Consider the following 14675-nt stretch of genomic DNA (forward strand, 5'->3'; position numbering starts at 1 on the left):
CAGTGAGATTTTTCCATAGTCAAGGACAACAGAAGTCAGACTATGTGGACAAGAGGAGTACAGAGCAAGGGAGTGGTAACTGCCCAGCAAAATCTCTCCAGCTCTGCCAGAAACACTGAGGAACACTATTATAGTGTACTTTCTCTTGCTGGAAAATGAAAGGCTGACATCTTGTTTTCCTGCTTTTTTGTGTGGTTTTTTTTTTTGTTTGTGTGTGGTGTGGGTTTTTTTTTTTTGTTGGTTTTTTTTACTAAAAGGTAGGATATTGTGAATAGCAGCAGCATAATGTACAGGAGGGCTAGTTCTTGCTCTGGTGCTAAGCGCTGCCTGTAAAGATCACTGTACTGGTGCTCAGTTCTACTAGGAATAGTTTGAAACATCAGTTGTCTGTCAGGGGAAATTAATGTGAGATACATTCCAGTGAGTGCTCAGTGGCTAGCTTGCCATAAATTAACTTAGGACACCCTTAATCTGCAGCGAGTGCCCTGGCACAGCATAGCTTTGCCTCACAAGCACAATACCAGAGCATAAGCAGCATCTATTGCGTATGCGTTTGTGGGCTCCCCACTAACAAGGAGATAAGAATTCAGTACATTACCATCTAGTCTTTATGCAATTTAACCTTCATTTGTGTTTTCTTGCAGTTAATTTAATAATTAAGTTGGTGAAGAGCTATAATACTAGCTTTCATGTACTGTTTTTTTTTATACTGTTTTGTCTCATCTCATGTGATGAGCCTGCATCTTTCATCTCGTTTTTGGACTTTTTGCCACGAAGGGGCAAAAACATGCCACATCTGCATGGTTCTTTCTGGTATTACTGTTAAGCTGCAGTGCCAAGTGTTCATGTGTATTATGAATATACTGTTTGTCTTTCCCTGTTTCACTCTAGTTGGTAACACCCTCCAGGAACTGCAGCAGAGGCATTTGGTGCAGATAAAGACTACGTTTAGTTTCTAGACCTTGCAGTCAAACCTCGATGCAGTTGAGCTGACCGTTTATACAATTTGGGCAAGGACTGTTGTCCTGTGAGTGTTCTAGCTACTTGCTTTTTCCCATCTGATTTCCAGCAAACAACACGCTGTTGTTCAAACAGTTGGGGTAATTGCTCTCAGACACAGGGATGAGCTGATGGGGAATTTTATAGGCATGTGTAACTTCTTGAATACCGGGGCGTACGCAGAAAAACCCTGTGAGAAAATGTACTCCTGGTACACACTCCACAGGAGTGATTGATATAAATAACTGTTACTGAAATATGTAGCTGAAAAGTTAAGTTGTACCTACTGTAATTGTGAGTCATTATAATGAAGATTTCCGATGTGTTACACACTTTGCTAAAACCCTACACCACATGAATAAAGTGTTTTCCACTGTCAGGTATTTCTTAATTTTGGCACTGCCTGTGCTTTAAAAGAGTGCATGGGATCTAATATAAAATGTTTCTGATAAAAATGAAAGCATATTTCTGTGGAATACCTAAAATTACACGAACAACAGGAAAACTATGATATCAAAATTGGGGAGTTTAACAATTTCATTATTAACACTTGTGCTTATCAAAAGGGGTTCTCTACCTGGACAACAGAATGGATTTTAGGGCTGTAGGCTTAAGTTACACATTCAATTTTATTGACATTGACTAAAATGGGGTATCATAGTAAATCTTACTGGGCCTGTTAGATTCTGCGTTTATTTTGCAGAGCCTTGAACTTGTAATTTGCTAATTCTAATTCTGCTTGGCATAACAGGAGGAACCTGATGAAGTTGATAGTCTTGTCCTGTTTTGTAGAGGCGTTTGCATCACTCAAGGAAGACAGTCGTTTGATGTAAGGGAGGCTCAGTGGTAGCCATGCTGCTGATCAACAGTCTGCTTCAGGGTAACTGGGGGTCTGCTAATAAAAACTTCCAAGTGAATGCTAAATGCGCATCAGGTTCCCCAAACCTATTTAAATTGCTGAGTACTAAAAATATCGATGAGAACAAAATCGATATTTTGCCTAAAAACGGTTCTTGTGAACTGTCATGCTTTAAAATAACTCTCTTGAACTCTTGGGTGACATTTTAAAGGCTGGGAGCTTTGATACAGAGCTACCGCTTTAACCAGTGAGACTTTTATTGTGTTTTATGTAGACCCTTAGATAAAACAAGCTACATGTCAAGAAGGTAACGGTGCGGAAAGATCTGCGGGGGTATTCATTACCTGGGGAAGAGCTTGCTGACGGCTTCACCCCCGAAACAGACACAGGACGTCCACAGCCCGGTGGAAAACCTCGAACGCCTGGAAGGATGCGGAGCTGTGTAACCAGTAACCCGGGCACAGCCTCCCCAGGCAGGGGCTGAATGAGCAGGTTGGCAGCGTTTTGTTGGCGTGGATGCGGAGGGCTGGTAGCAATACTGTATTTTTACAAAACCTTTGATTAAAACCTGTTGTGACCTTTGATACCTCGGCCTAGGCCATTTTGAGAGTCTGTAAACACGTGGACCAGCAAGTGCGTGCCTCCTCCGGCTGAAACGGCTGTTCCCCAGCCTTGGATGGATCCCGGTGCCCTCTGAAGCGGTGCTGCCGCCGCGGCGTTCCGCACCGCCAGCCCCAGCCAGCACGGCGGCCCGGCACCGGGCGAGCCTCCGCAGCCGGCCGGGGACCGCGCTGGGCACCCTGCGGGGCTTCTCCACGCCAACAGCCACCGGCCGCGTCTCCCCGCGGCCACTACCGGTGCTGCACAGGGCCGGCCTCCGCCGCCGCCCCGCCTCGCCGCCCGGCCCGGCCCGGCCCGGCCCGCCGGGGGAGGGCAGCGGGCGGCCCGCCGCGCGCGGGAGGGGCGCCCTGTGGCCGGGCCGCCATCTTGGAGGCGGCCTGCCCGGCGCGGTGCTGAGGGGCGGCCGCGGGCCTCGGCGGGGCCGGGTGCTGGCGTGGCGGCCGTCCCCCGGAGGCCGTGCGGTCTGTTCCTCAGGTAAAAGTGACACCCAGGCCCTTCCCTCAGCCAGCCCTTCGGGCCACAGGTTCCTACGGGCGGCCCCCGTGCCCTCAAATGCTGTAGGGATGCTATCGATCACTTGCTGATGCCAGGTGCTCTTGCACAATCCTACTTCATTTGTAACCCGCTTTCCTTATTTAAATTAACTTGATGCTGTGCTCACAACGGCACTATGGAACTAAGCAGACTGGGCTGGACTTTGCTGTGCCCAGCTGTGAGCAGGGCCCTAGCATGGGGCTTCACACGCCATCACAGATCACAGCAGGGGCCGCGCTGATACTTGTCAATAACCCTCTCTGTGGTGTTTGGTAAGGTTATGAGGCTACACCTCACTCCTTTCCACCCCCCCCGGCTTTGTAGTTACAGCTATAGTAGGTATTTTAGAAACAGCCACGATGTGACCTAATACAGCATTTCTGTTTTCCAAAGGTCAGTAGGATATTTGAACTGGCTGATGCCCTGGCTCTGGAAGTGGCCAGGAACTTAAGGTTGTCCTCCAAAAAAATTGGCATTGGTGCAGTTTATTATATTAGCGATTCATTTTAGGTAGCATAGTGATTGGTTTGTCACTTGTTTTGTATATTCTACAATATTGTAATTAACCAGTGGCACCTTAGACTGTGCAGTTTACGAAATTGACCAGAGCTGTCTTTGTGAATTGAAAATTCCAGCTTTAATTCTTCCCCTTCTGTATAGCTTTCAGAGCTAAATAATTGTGTGGATAGTTTTGCTGTATTTTGGTTTGCTTGGTATTCTAACATTACTGGTGATGAATATATAAAATACTCTGTGTATAAGTAGCGTTAGTTAGCTGTGGTTGCAGGCAGCCCACATAATCACATTAAATCAATATTAAATGTGTGCTACTGAATAGTTGACTTTAGGATGCTGATGGTCCCAATTTAATTTAAACTTCAACCCACTAGTGCTTCCAAAAAACCTCAGGGGAAAACAAATCAAAAAGCAAATCCCCAAATGAGTAATTCCAAATGGAATAACAGATCTTCCGTAATTGGTCCACAGTGGCTTCATTTAGGTGGCTGTACAAGTGTGTGGTACGTGACAGCATGACAATCAAAACCTGGTCACTGTGCACTGTCATACAGCTAGCAGACGGCAGCTATGGAGAATGGGGTTTGAGATAACTTTTTTTGTTATAGGATAATTTGTTTATTTTAACTAGGAAGATAGAAGAGGCTGGCTGGAGTTAATGATATTTGGTGTGAAGAAAAGATTTAAATACTAGAAGTTTCTTCAGAAAGCCAGTTTGCCCTTACTTTGGTGCAGCTGTGTTGCTGTTGGTTCTGTTTTTCAGGATGGCCAAGAATAGATAATATGAAGGCCAAAGAAGGGTAGTAACAAGGAAACCTTAAACTTTCCTCTGGAGCTTCTTGGTATTCAAAATGGAAACTCTTAAATCATCTTCTAGTTACAACAGGAGCAAAATGTTCTCCCTTGGAATTTTTTCTGCACTGGGCTTGTGTTCAAGGGCTTCTGTTTCTGTGCCTGGGGCTGTGTTCAAGGTGAGGGGGAAAATGCTGTAGTTGAACTAAATCTCCTAGTTGGGAAGTTGCATATTACTTGCAGGGAGTGGTGTGTCAAGTGGAAGCCAATTCTAGTGTCCAGTACTTACTGGCGATGTTGTAATGTTACCTGGAATTGTTTATTAGATCTTACCATGTGTTAGAAGATACTGGGTACAGAAGTTGTGTACCGTATGTTATACTGGGGAAGCAGAAAGGCCATACCTGCAAGTGAAGTGAGAATTCTCCCTTTGAGCAGAATGGCATGAAAGACACCTTTTCCATATGAAAATATCTCTGTTACTGGGTTGAATATCTGGGCGAGAACTTGGGACATCATTCGTAGGAGCTTTTATTTGTGGCTCGATGGGACTTGCATCATTTGTGGTTATGGAACAACAGGCCCGTTTTAGTGTATTGTGGTGCTGCTAGGTTGAAGTTCCCTCATGTCCTTATACCACAGAAATGGTGCTTAAGAGATGTAGGTCATGCCTGGCAAGCACAGGTCGCGTGAACCTAAGTCTCTGGTGCGTCCTTTCCTTAGCTGTTGCATTGCCTTCCATTTGCAGCCAAGAGGATTCCAGAGGTTGCACGGTGATTCGTGTCTGGTTAATGTGAATGAGTTACCAGGGAAGGGGAAGAGGAAAAAGCAATGTACTTTTGTTGAAATTATTAGTTGTAGTTTGTTTGAAGTGGTGTTGTGTGTGTGTATGTATATAATCTGTATGTATAAATGCATAAAAATTAGTACAACAGTGAAAGAAAGGAAATGGCAAATACAGCCAACATTGCAAATATGGAAGGTGTATGGTTCTTGTTTTCCTCTGAAGCTGCCTGCTATGTTGAAACCTAGCAGTAATACAACAGTGCAGCCTTAGTGATGGTGTTGACTTTTATTTTGGGGTTCTGATTCAGCATATGAAAATCAAGAGAGAAAAAAAAATGATCTTTCTGTTGTCTTTTGAGACACTGCAAATAGGCATTTTAATTTAGGTGTGTTTGACTTGGCTTTGACAGTGAGAGAAGCTGAAATAGCTTAGCAGCAGCAAGAAGTTTTGAATTATCATCTGCCTCTCTGCTAACCTGCATTTTAGAATTATTTAAGCTAAGTGTAGAATTATCCTCCGAGTCTTGCCATTCCCAAACAAATCAGATTGCCAATACTAATGAAGGATGCAAATGGTGAACAAATACAGCAAGTAAGTAGTCTGCCATTTTTCTGCCCAAGAGAAAGCTGGCTAGTAGATTTGCATACAGACTACACAGATGCTAAGTATTTCTCCTTAAATATGATGATAATTTCTTGTAACAAATACCTTTGTTTCAATTTGACCGGCAATGACAAATGATGCAAGTTATTTTTGTTGTTGTCATAAACTTTTGTAAGTAATTATGGCTTACTCTCCAAAGTTCAATCACCATATTCTCATCTTCATTTCAGCTTCCTACACAAGTGGTGATGAATAAATGCTTCAGCGTAGACCCTTGGGGTCTATGGTACATTACAGAGATCCAGTATTTAGCAGATACAGAAACAGCCAGTCTCAAGTGTATTGAGACACTTAGATTTTAGTTAGTGATGCCCCCCCACCAAAAAAAAAAAAAAAAAAAAAAAAAAAAAAAGCCATGGACTTCACATCTGTGAACTTAAGTTGAGATTCAGATCTGTTTTTATTTTACAGCTTCCTCTTATCTTTTTAAGCAGAACCAAAACCATGGTTTCAAGTCTCTCTTGTCCTGAGGATTAGATGTGTGGCCTTGAAACTAAATCCAGATTTGGTGGTCTAGGCTTGTGCTAGTTTAATCTTTTTATTTTTTTCCTCTCTTTTTTTTTTTTTTTTTTTTTAAATGAAACAAAGTATGAACACCATCTCAGCAGCTGGCCGTATAAGCTGCCGTTTCACCATAGCTAAATTAGGTTTCTCAGTTTAAGTGTAAAATTGGTCCTTAGGAAAGGGAAGAACACAAGGTGCTGCCCTGAGACAGTTAGCAGGTGGCAGGTTGACACAGCATTTTCCTCCAAACCTGTGCTGGGCCCCTCAGTCTTGCCTCGAAACCGAGTACTGTTGAGCAGAGACTGCTTATAGCGTAGGACAACAGTTGCATACATATAAAGCGTGTGAAGGAATTGGATTAGATACACTGGTGATTTTTTGTTACAAGCAAGTATGTAGACAGGGAATTTGTAATTGCAGCTGGTCTTCTGTAGAAATTGGTGTAATCTATAACATTCTTTTCCCAGCAACATTAGGGAGTTCTTTCAATTAGACATCTTTTGAAATTGGTTTAAAAAACAGGATTCTTCTTAGTTTACAAATAGACCCTGGAGCCAGGCTAGTGGTGTTGGTTTTGCATGGTGGTGGGGAATTGTTTAATTCTCCTTTCTGAGTCCTCTTTCTCTAGGTCAGCAGCCAGCGGTGAGGAACATTAAGTAAAAATAAAACTCCTATTTTTAGTTCAGCTACATAATGTCCTATTTATAATACTGAAATTTCAGCTACTACCTGGCCCCTTTCAGTTCAATTAACCATCTCTCCTCTGTTAGCCCTCATTGCTTTTTTCACACCTGCCCCATTTGATTATTTTGCAGTTATTTTTATAGTTTTGGGGATGCTTTTCCAAGAGGGCTTTTAATTCTGCACAATGCTGACAGCTATCAGTTCAAGTAATTTGACTAGAAGTAACGGCAAGTAGCAGCTGGCAGGGGATACTCAAAAGTTGGCATAATTTATTCTCAGAACTTTAACACCATGGAACTTTCGGGAGAAAAGAAAAAAAAAAAGCTGCAATCATAATGATATATCAGTTTCTGCAACATCCAGATAAATGTTTGCTTCTGGTTTCAATGCCTCGTGACTACTGAAAATAAAATACTTTAACTTCATTTTTCTCAGGATGATACATGACAGTCATTTTGGTTTTTTTCCTCTTTTGTGTTGTATAAATTTTAACATGGCTCACCGCACTGACAATAGGCCAGCGAGAGGGAGACAAAAAAGAGCATATACAGAAACATCTCATGGCTAGCCAGTAAGCTGCCTACTATCTGGAAGTGAAATTGTTAAAAATGTGTTGAAAACCTCAGGATCTAGCTGAATTTCAGGGTTTTGGCAAGTGAAAGATGGCCCTCAGCACAGGACCTTAGGAAGAATGTATTTGTGCAAAAGCAGTTTTTACCCTGCCCGTGGTCTTGGAGATAAGGCAGTAATTGTAACAACAGGAGTAGTTCTGAAATAGATTTTTCAGCTTAAAGAATTAGAAGGAAGTGTTGACACGCTATGGGGCATGGTTCTGCTGCCATCGTAAGAGTGGACTTCAAAATGTTAGTATCATTCTGGTTAAGCCAAAACTAATGTAGAATTCCCAGTTGGAAGCACCTTATGGAACCAGAGGGACCCTATTACCTACCAGGAACCAGGCACTGAAAATAACTTTTGTAAAACAGTGTTATTTATTTCCTCCATATGATGTATCTCTTGAAATAAATGAAATGACTTGTAAACCTACTGCTTTTCAACGGGGTTGAGTCATGCTAGAGACTGATGAGGAGTTGGATGGGGGTGGAGGAGGAGGGAATGTGATTCTGGTAATGTGGAGACCTTGTCATTGTGTGGCAAAGTTTGAGTTTTAAGAGCCACGATTATGCTTGAGAGAAATTTTTGCATGATGTGTATGATACATAATGCCAGATATACTGTGCTGGGCTGGGCTGTATTGGAAACTGAATAAACGGATTGAGCAAGTAGTTAGCCAGGCATGGTCAGTTTGTTCTAACAGAAGTTGCAAAGTCTGATGGCTGGAAACAGCCATTTTTAGGAAAATGGGGAGCTGCTTTAAAAGAGGCAAAAATAATGATGTAAAGCTATAATTAAAAAAAAAAAAAGCAAGCAACAAACCCTGTAACCCATGCTGCTTCACAAAATTCAGTGGCAGAGGTACAGAACACTTTATGTAACCAGATTACATATACGAACAGCTCCGTATTTCATGAAATTTCAGGTATTTTCTGAACAACAACAAAAGGCTATTTCATCTCCTTATTTGAATACAGATCCAAAGAGAATTTCTTCTTCTTAGAAAGCTCTTTTTTCCCTTCTTTAATATGCATGCTTTAATATCAGAATAAAGGATAAGAAAAGAAAAATAAGCAAGGTGTAAATAAAGGGAAAAGTCTATATCTTATGGCTGCTCTGTCTCAAAACCTTCATCTGTAGTTGGGTAAAAGATTCCTTTTGGAGCAAAAGGCAAGGGTTGGAATGAGGTTAGGTGGGATAAATGTGTAATTCTATTGTTATATTTAGTATTGCAGTATCTGTGAGAGCAGAGAAAGGTGGCAGGGTAGAGATAGGCAGAAGAGGAATATTTGAGGGTTGTCAGTCCCTGCTTGAGGAGAGACCACGTGAGTGAATGAGGTCAACAGAAGGGTAAAAATAGAAAATGTGAAAATGTGGTGGGGTGAGAAGAGCCCCTTGGAAAATGTCCACGATGTATGAAGGGAGGAGGAGGAAGAGGAGACTACTGAATGTAGCTCTGAGAAGAAAGACAGGGAGGAAGCCCACTGGGTATATAACTGTGTACCAAAGTGAAATCAGAGTGAGAGATGGGAAATCTGTGGTGTTAGAGATATCAGTGGGGGTTTGTAAGACATGATGATGAAGAGAAGACAATGCTAGGTCGTGAAGTTTAAAAGGCCACCAGTGATGCCTGTGACAGCGGTTTTAAGAGAAGCTAGGAAATGCATTTCTGTAGATCTGAGGTGGAGACTGTTCTGCACTCGCAACAGCTTCCTGAGTGATGAAATTCCCATTTTTAACCTTCTTTACCTTTAACAAGTTATGATCATTTCATGTCTTGTAACAGACATCCTCCAGCTATTCATTAAATGACTAATATTCTTGCACTTTATACAGTCATAAATAATGTGTGTTAGATGTGACCATTCCTGGCAGAGCTCCAAACTCTGTTTCTGCAAAGAAGCATTTGTTTGCCTTCTACTTAATAACAATCAAGGGAATCAAGATATTGCTATAGTATTTCTTCAAATATTTGGAGTGTTTACTGCAACATAATACATTCGCTAGTTAATGCGTTTTCACAAATTATTTTTCTTAACAACAAACACCCACCTCCTTCCTGATCTCTGTTCCTCCATTCACCTTTCACTTTGAGCAGCATCCTTTCCAAAGTGTTCAGCTGGATCTGACCCAAGTACAAATATGCTAAGTTATGCCATTGTTATTTTGTTTTTCCTGAAGTTCCCCCCTACCCCCGACCTGTTTAATGCAAACCGATCTGATACTGTCATCTTGGCTTTGTGGTACACTGTGCATACATTTAGTATAGCCTTTCAATTATTTTTGTGTATTTAAATTCAGTATCTCTTTTTGGCCAATTTTCATAAACTTTGCAAACAGTTCCAAACTGGAAAAGTTTCAAACCTGTTGCTTTACTTGTTTCTAGAGCCTTAAGTGCCAATTTAATGTAGCTACATAGGCATCTGCAATGAAACATCTTTACTTGGAGACTGGGGTAAGATAGGAGAAAAGTAATTTGGAAAACGTGGAATTCAGGGACAGCAAGATATTTCCAGTCATTTATGTTAGAGAAGAACAGTTCACAGAAGCAGTGATAGTTTCAAATATTTTCTTTGAATTAAATAAAAAAACCTATGATCGCTCTAGAGCGTAGAATGTGACAGTAGAATGGGACTACACTGCTTGCTTTTGCACACATGCGTTCTGCCTGCTCTGGATGAAAAGTCATGACAGATAGTGAAAAAAGTGTGTAAAAACAGTTTGCATACCTCTTTAAGGTAGCTAGTACACTGAATGGGATTGAAAATATTTGCCCATAAGCAGAGGGGGTATTTATAAACACAGATGGTGAGTAATTTCTTATGGTGGTATAACTGTTCAGTTCGGGCTTGTCTGTTTCTTTGACACTAACAAAATAGATTGGTTTTGTTCCTTGTGAAAAGGGGCCAGACCCTATCTGTTGGGTTGTGTTAACCAGAATTATCAAATTAAACCATAACTGAAGTTCAGCCAAGAAGGTAGATGATCCACTGCTTTCTGGTAGATGTGAGGAATGTGACTGAAACACTGCTTCGGTTTTTGCTTTAAAAGTCTTGATTTTTTTTATTAGTATCCAAAAAATTAATAAGATACAGGAGCAATAAAAATTCCATTTGGTATTTGAATATGTATGAGAAAGAGAAGGCTATCTTAGGAGACAGCTGCAAATAAGAGAGTCTTATTCACAGGAAATTGGGAGCACAGTTCAAAGAATAGATTTAAGAAAGTCAGCAGCATTGAAGCAGCTAGAGAAGAATGTGTGCTAAGAGAATACGATGCTAATAATAAATAGAAATACAATGCTACTGCAACCAGTGATAACACAGAAACCAGTATGTAATTGTTTTCAAATGAGATGGAGATAATGAAGCAGAGATTAATTTAAGCTTGAGATACAAACTGTGGCTTCAGAATCCAGAGTTTGTTCATGAAGTACCTTGGAAACTGAGAGCCTTCGACATACTGCCTGTTCCTTGAATGGTTTTGTAAAATTAAAATACCAAATTAATTGCAGAGAAATCTGTTCTCCATATTTTGTCTTAAAATTAGGAATCTCAAAAATTATTTCCCATCCCAGCCAAAAATGTTTAACTTTTATTCAGTGAAACTAGGTGGTCAAGAAGCATGAACTTATCTTGAAATTAGGTAACTTGACAGTGTTATGTCTATGATAGCTTACTAATAATCCAACAATTTCAATAGTAAATTAACAAACAGCATAGTAGCCAACTGTTAAGATGAACCCAGAACACACTGAATTCACAGATTCAGTTGACAGGTAATGCAGTCCTAAAATCCTTGCTCTGCTGAAACACAGTGTGACTAACTGAATAAGTCTACCAGAGAAAGACTTACTGTCAGTGATAATTGAATTTAATAAGGAATAAATAATAAATACTGAGGCCTTTATGATCAAATACAAGTTGTCCTTTGTCTTTGCTATATGCTGAGAATAAATGATTAAAAATATTGCTTGAATTTTATGGTTTGCTACCAGCTATGTTTAGAATTTAAGGTACTACTTTATTGTGTATCCTCCAGGTTTTCAATTCTAAATCTGTTTTTCCTGAATAGATTTGGGTTCTGGAAACCTGAATGATTGCTGTAATTTGCAAGTGCAGTTGTGTAATTGCATTTTGCAAACTAGGTGGTAAAAAATTCATTTTCTGGAAGACAGAACAAGGTATGAATTTATGTTTTAGAAAAGCTTTCTTTCCACCATTCAATATCATGATACCTGTATAAAAATAATAAAACAGCAGTACTACATGAAGGAAGACATGCATGAACATCTGAGCACATATAGAGAACCTGGTTTTCTTCAAAGGACTGGGGATCCCAACGTCATGAAAATGCCATGAAAGCTTTGGTTTTGAGTACCATTCTGGAACTCCTCTGGAGCAAGAAGAAAAACAATGATGAACAGGCAGGACTTGTAAAAGGTAGACCCCAAAATCTGTGTGTGATGTTTTAAACATCAAGTTCTTTGCTAGTACATTCTTGCCTTTTCAGCTGAAACAGTGTGGAACTCCTGAAGACTGGCCTGGGATTCTTGAGTGCTCTGCTGTCCAGGACACTTTCTAATCTGCATGACATTCCCTTGCCCTTTTTCCTATCTTTAGACCCTTTTGGGGAGAAAAAAAATTAAATCTGATTCATATTGTGGATTGCTGTTTCTGCATGGAGATTTTGCATCCTTGCACTCGTGGCTCCAATGCAGTAAACTTGGAATGAGAAGGCAGCAAAGACTTACTTGTCCCTCTTGTCCCAAATGCTTAGTCATTAAAATGCACCAGCCTTAGAGAATTTTACATGTGAAAATTTTGTCATATTGTGAGGCTGTAATATTTCTGAAGTGAAGTGAGGCATGGGCTTAAAGGGTAAAAGGCCACTGCACCAGGAAAGCTTCCAGTTGGTTAAGTAGGATGTTTCCCTCAAGAGTAGTTATGAACTTGGTCTGTTTCTGCAAACCCTTTCTTGCCACTAATTCACTTTCACATATGTGTAAGTAGGACTTGTCTGTTCTAGTGTTGGATGTCCCAGGCTTTAAAGGCTCTACCTTCAGTTGAATAAGTAGAGAAAAGCAATAAAATTAACAGGTATATGTCTATTCAGCTGTGGAAAAATCCAGTTGCGCCATCAATTTGAGTGATGGCTTTGGATAAAAAGTGATTGTATTTATCTTCCTCTCCATCGTCTTCTTCAGTGTTAAAGGAAAGGCGAATAGATACTGTTTCTCTGCTGGTAGTGTTCATGGCAGCATAGAAAATTAGCTTTAGGTAGGTGCATTTCTGAAACATATATTTTTTAGTCCATGTCACGGATTGGAATTTATTGGCTGTTGTGATTTTAGTTGCCAGTTAAGATATTTTTGTGTTTTATCCTTGGGACCTTTGTCACAGATGCCTGTGGCTCATCAACAGGTGCTCTTTGCATGTTTTGCATGGTAAAATTTGGTACAAAAATTAGGCTTGTACACAACCTCCTATTTGTCATGCTTTTTTGGTATGAAATCAGAACTGAGCCATGATTCTAAAAGTTGTGCTGTTTGAAGTTGGTGAAAGTGAATCATACAATCTATTCTATGCAGAAATAAAGCAGATAAAGACCCTCTTCACTTACTGCTCTGTCAAGTTCTTGATTAATGATGGCACATTAAGAAGAGGAGAAACATGCTATTCATTGTTTCTTTAGTGTTAACGTAAAGCAGTTACTCTTGATTGGAATTTGAAACAAACAGTGATGTTTAGGGAATTCTACCTGTCTTGATATACTTAGCGCCTCTGAAACGATAATTTTCATGCATTCTCCTGAATGTTATCCTCTTCTAAACTCTCTTAGTTTTGGCCCTTTCCCCTTTTTCTGTGTCTCCATTACAGTGCATAAACATAAATAAACACAAATTAAGCTATTAAGAAGCTTTTGATGCAGGTATGTGCAGTAGGAAACTTTCTCTCTTGCCTGACCCTTGAAGAATTGCATAAACATTGTGATGTTGCCACTAAGACTTTCTAGACTAATGTGATCCGTTTTGGTTTTCAAGCAGAATGCAATGATCTTTGAGTTTCCTCTTGCTACTTTTTCTTCTGACATTTTGCTGTAATTCTGGAGAAGGAGGAATAGGAGCCCTTTTTAGACAAATCCCCACAATTCCCTCTGAAGGAGAGTTTCTCCTTTTCCCTCAAATGTGCACATTTTACAGGCTGATTAACCTTTAAGACAGACACAACTTTTCTTGTGCAATGGTGCATAAGGTGCATAATGGTTGAGGCCAACCCTTACAACCTTTCTGCTCTTACTAGGTACGAAACTTTAATAAGCAAGTGTTAGGTCTGTTGTGTCTTGGCTGTCTGTCTTGGTGCTGTTCTCTTTCCCAGTGTATCTGTAATATTGGTTACAGCAGCTGTTGAGGCATGTTGAAATGATCAATGTAAACTACTGTCACTGCTGAAGAAACTGTGTGTGGCTGTGATTTGCCTCCATGACAGTCTGTCCCCTAACACGTGTGCTGCTTCCAGATGTGTGGGGTACAAAGCCAGGTAAGCTGTTTTCCTTGGGTAGCTGTGTATCATGCCTGTTTTCCCCCTATTTTTCCCCGAGCTGGCAGTGATTCCAGAGGCAACAAAGCAGTTCATTGACAATCATCCAGGAAGAATTGCTTTGTTTTCTTTATTAAACTGTGAGTTTATAACACAGAGACTGGAATGGGCTTAGTTCTAGTAAGTTAGAACAGCCTAGAGGGTTTTCTGTGCTAAACCAGCAATCTCCTGTGTACCAATGGTAACATCCCTACTGCAGTGTAAATCGCTGGGTAGCTCAGCATACCTTGTATTTAGCTGAATATAAATAAACAGCAGGATACTTGAAAGAAATAACACTCCAGAGAAAACACAATCCTAGTGCAATTAGAGCATTTCTATTTAGATAATTGCTCACTGAAATTATAAGCTTGGATCTAATCCTCAAAGGATACAGAAAATTGGCAGTTCCAGGATGATCTGCTTCTTTCACTCTTCCCCCCCCCCCCCCCCCCCCCCCCCCCATGAATATCTTTGTTTTTCAAACCCTAAATGCTGATTTTTTTTGTCTTTTTTTCCTGCT

This window comes from Falco naumanni, chromosome 15, assembly GCF_017639655.2.
Source record: "Falco naumanni isolate bFalNau1 chromosome 15, bFalNau1.pat, whole genome shotgun sequence".
Lineage (NCBI taxonomy): Eukaryota > Metazoa > Chordata > Aves > Falconiformes > Falconidae > Falco > Falco naumanni.